Source organism: Glossina fuscipes, unplaced genomic scaffold (assembly GCF_014805625.2).
Source record: "Glossina fuscipes isolate IAEA_lab_2018 unplaced genomic scaffold, Yale_Gfus_2 43, whole genome shotgun sequence".
Taxonomy (NCBI): Eukaryota; Metazoa; Arthropoda; class Insecta; order Diptera; family Glossinidae; genus Glossina; species Glossina fuscipes.
The window spans coordinates 1,109,870-1,114,727 of record NW_023998427.1 but is presented as its reverse complement, the minus strand read 5'-3'; the positions used below and the strand labels follow the sequence as shown (position 1 = coordinate 1,114,727).

At 33.8% G+C, this 4,858-nt stretch overlaps 1 long non-coding RNA gene across 1 annotated transcript; it reads right to left on the bottom strand.

Annotated features, from left to right (window-relative positions):
* Positions 1–228: 228 nt before the first annotated feature.
* Positions 229–2,367, bottom strand: LOC119637170. The gene is made up of 4 exons (XR_005247224.1): positions 704–2,367; positions 584–640; positions 423–485; positions 229–357 (listed from the first exon to the last, which is right to left on the bottom strand). It is a non-coding gene; the product is annotated as an uncharacterized LOC119637170 (long non-coding RNA).
* Between the last annotated feature and the right edge of the window lie 2,491 nt (positions 2,368–4,858).

The following is a 4,858-nucleotide window of genomic DNA, read 5'->3' as shown; positions in this document are numbered from 1 at the left end:
TTTTTTATACTCATGTTAACAAGAATTTATTGTTGCAATCCAAGTCCTTCAAATAGTAATTTTATGAACGAGCATGTAAATAGGTAAGACAGCAGCATGTTCTTCAAAGTTGCTGAATGTGTAGTTTTTCTTTAGCATACACAACACAATGAAACAGTCTGCATAAGTATCGCCCGTCGTGAGCACATATTATTTTTAATTGAATCAACAATCAAGGAAATTTTCCACATATAAGAAGAAGACGAAAAAGTGCAGATAAACCTATTAGCTGTATTCACCTATACATGAGCCATAGGCAGCAATTTAGTTTGCTATCAACGAAAAACACTGCCCATGCTGTTCAAATTTTTATAGCCACTAAAATAAAAAAAACAAAAAAAAAACAAAACAATAAATTCATAATACGACTATCAATAACTTACCATCTGTCCGCGAAAAAACATTAAAGTAAAATTGGCCTCGATTGATCAACTCACACCGTGGCGCTTAAACAAATGTTTCAATTATTTCCGTATATACACTTAAGAATGTAGATAGATATTGAAAGTTGGCTCCAAGCAAAAAAAATTATTTCCATACTTACCTGAACTTTAAACGATGTTAATTACTCCGCATGAAAAATTCTTGGCCAATCGGTTTTCTAAGAAAAGCATTAAAAATGGACACTTGACTATTTAAAAAAAAAACTTGTTAACCTTCATACCTTTATCTTTTACTAGGCTCGGTTTTTTGTCTTGTCGCCAACGACGCACGTCTGCCCTGATTGATCTTTCCTTTCAACGTCAGCTATTTTCTGCCCTCAAATAAAATTTGACTTCTTTCATTTAACAATACTTGACATGAAAATATTAACTTACACCTTTATGTAATGGTCGTAATAGTATTATTACGTAAAGTACTTTTTTATTTATCCAAATCTCACTAAGATTATGCTAGTATCGTTAGGTTGTGATTTTTAGTAGGGCGGATGCTAATCCAAATACAATATATGCCGCGTACTGCACGCGCCATGTAATGAATAAATTTGGATCTTCTTCGACACATTCACTAACAGCACCAATATTTTCGCTTGTGCGTGTATTCTGTTACAGATCCATTTTCCAAATCCAAACATTTTCACAGTTTTTCTCTATACTGGTCTCATATGCACGATTAATAATAATCTGCCACTTTTATGTAACGGATACTGTTCATGCCTGTCTGTCCTGCCTCTGTATCGAAAACTATTAACTACAATAAATTTTAGGTCAACTTGGAAATGCCACTTTAGAAAGATTCGAGGCGTGTAATAGACTGGCTAGTTCGTGAAATGTGGGAGGGATTCTATATAATTGGCTCACTGACATTCCTTCTGACTGTTACAACTGAAATAACAGCACGTACTTATCCTTTAACAAACACACTGATAGACGTAACCTAACCTACCGCACGGGCATCGATTGTGCCTCTGAGCCTTTCAATACCCGTCCTGCCTACGATCTCATTCGGCCCACGATGTCCATGGAAGACCGTGAAAAAAAATAGTATGTTTCGCTACGTTGGTGTTGTGGCGCCATGTTTGTGAGCCCTTCTTTGTGTAACCCGGCCTCTCTGTGTCTCTATTGGACTTCGTTTTATGTAACGACACCCTCATACCAATTTTATTTAACCAATGTAGTAGTAAGTCTGTCCATATCCTTTTGTGTATAAGGCTGCCATCTAAATCCATTTTAGGGCATGTTCGCAGTGCCGCTATAAGAGGAATGAAGGCGTATGAGTTATGCGTGCATGTCTTAGCTGAGGTAGCTGCTTTTTGGGATGTGGGAGAAGTTTTATATCTTGGCGCACGAACAGTCCTACGACGGTTAAAACCAAAATAAGCTGCACGTAGTTGCAGTAGGATGATGATATGATGAGGATAGTTCTGTATTACATATGATGCTCTAAAAAATGGGAATTCCGCAATATCCTATTTTGTCGCCTTATTTTATCGACTGTCGATGAAATCTTTGGTTTATATTAACTTTTTACAAGCAAGTTATTAACACACAATTTCATTATGGCTTTTGCATGCTAATCCCTTTTCACGTATGATATATTGTAGCGCAAGGTCTCCGATACATCGGTAGATGAAGCACTGGGCGCTGCTGGGCGAAGCTGGGCGGCTAAATCGGATCTCAGATATTTTAAGATCATATATATTCAATGAAATTTTCATCAATAGCCCATTAACGAAATAGCACAAAACTAATATACATTTTCACATACTCTCCTAGCTCTGATAGGTACACGTAATAATTCAAATTATTGGCTAAATGTCGGCATAATTTAAAAAGATATTTTCTTTACACATAAAATATATTTTTCATTTTCACAATATGTAAAAATATTGCTAAAATATATATATATACGTATATATGTATAATATATATATACGTATGACTGCAGTCATAAATTTGACAAAACGATTTTATAAAATTTTAATATGCATACTTTACCGGTAGGAGAAAGATTTTTGTAAAATCGCACAACGAAATGGATTATCGTACAGACGAACTGAATAAAAAAAGATTCATGTTCACATTCAAGCACACTTAGAATTGATTTAAAGCATAATGTTAAAGCAAATTCAAAATAATGGCCATTAAATAAAATAAAGAAGAAGAGAGAAAGCATGGACTATATTATTTTTCCAATTTAATTGATCCACTCTGTATACATTATGTAGTTGTCTATTAACTATTAATACATTCGAAAAGCAATAGATAAAAGATATTCGTATAAGGTATGCGAAAATCGAAGGCCATTAAAATTTTACAATTGGCAATGAAATGAAACATTAGGTTAGCCAGTCAGTCAGTTTGAGTTTTTTTTTTTTTTTTTTTTTTTTTTTTTTCTTGGGGTTCGCGTATAAAATTGTCCGGCTTAATGGCTACTAGTCTTTCGGTATTTCATGGACAAAAAATTTTCAAGTTTTACATTCAGACCAAAACAGATAGAGCGAGAAAAATAGAGATAGAGATCGAGATGGAGATGGAGATATAAAGTTTGTGCTTAATTTGATGCGAATGTTGTTTATCGTGATATTCATGATATTGGATGCGATTTTTTTCACATTGTCAAAACGTTTGTAGCGCCCAGAAGGAAGTTTCAGTGATCCCGCAAATTAGGTAGATTCTTAATTAGCATTAAATTTTGAATCGATTTAAGCATGTCCGTCTGTGTCTATACGTACATATTTTCCTAGTCGCAAAAATGAAGCAATCGACTTCAAATTTGGCAGAAACATTTAGAATCCTTGTACGGTGATTGGTATTGAGAATGGGGCAAATTGGTCGAAGTAGACTACGTAAAGGAGTACTGCGTAAATTGAAAACACCTTTGCTTTTCAAAAGTTATAAAAAATTGGTGTCTTACTCATTATTCATAAACACATAAACCTATCAAAATATGAACGTATGTTCTATGGGTAATGCTCTAATACCTGCACGCCTGACCATTGTCCAATAGTGTAATGCATCAGGATTTAAATCTATTTCCAATACGGTTATAATGCGCATAAACAAGTTGCGGAAGAACGCATGTAAGCATACCCATCTGTTCGTCGTCCATCTGTCTGCCTGCCCAACTATGTCGATCTGTAGTAAACGTTCTCTCGCTTGCAAAAATGAAGAAATCGCCTTCAAACTAACTTGAATAGGACCGTAAAGCGGACGAAACAAAAACTGAGAGCACCTTTGCTTTGCATATTTCTTTCTCATTATTCATAAACTAGAATAGACACACACATAAACACACACACACACACACACACACACACACACACACATTATATGAATTTTGAGTTTGATTCAATAAAAATAGGAGAAATCAATCGCCCACGAAATATTATAGAATATGAAAATGTAGTCCTTTTCCTTTTTTCTTTTTTTTTTTTTTTTTTTAGTCTTGTTTACGATTACAGTCACACGGTACACATTGCCTCGATTTATATTGTACTATCTATCAGAGTTTAATTACATTATTGTATATGTTGTATGTATTAGTTTAAATAAATAAATAGAAGAGGTTTCATATTACATAATTCCAATAAAACGCGCTACGACTGCTGCTATTAGACGAGGACCGCGTGTATATATTTTCAATGGATATAAGACTTATTCACGTCTGTTCTTGTCCGCTCCTACGTTTTATATGGGGAGAGAAATTGAAATTGAAACTTAAGAGTTATTCTTAATTATTTATTGGCGCATTTGCTTATTATTATAAAGCAGACAGCAAATATATATATATGAAAAAATAAAGAAAGAAAAAAAAAGAAAATTTTATTTATATATAGTTTGTCTTTGATGCAAGTTCATAAACCATATTTTGTAATTAGTCATTGCTCGCCAGGAATTGCGGGGCGTTCGCAACATTAATTTGTAGAGTTTTATTGGGATAAGTTAATCGCAGCCTCAGCAGGGCGGACGACTCAACATACAAGAGGAATATTAACGAAAATAAATTTTAATGTGTAGAGTGTTCTTTTAATGACAACTAATTAGTCTATCCATTATTATTATCCCTACATTTATTATGATAGTATGATAGATTTGTCGTACGCACATAACACCTGCGAGAATCTCAGATAGACTGATCTATGATTAGACCAATACGGTCAATGTCACTTTCTAAACCTATTTAAACATATCTGCTGGTATATTTGTGTGTTCATCTGTCTAATTATTTTTTATCAAATATAGACAAACTGCCATATATTTTGTACACGTAGAGTGAATTAGATCAGTTTCATGACCCCTGGCCCATATAACGCTACATTTAAAAATGCATAGCTTTTGTATGAAATGGAAATTCAAATTTTTAATAATCTTGGAAA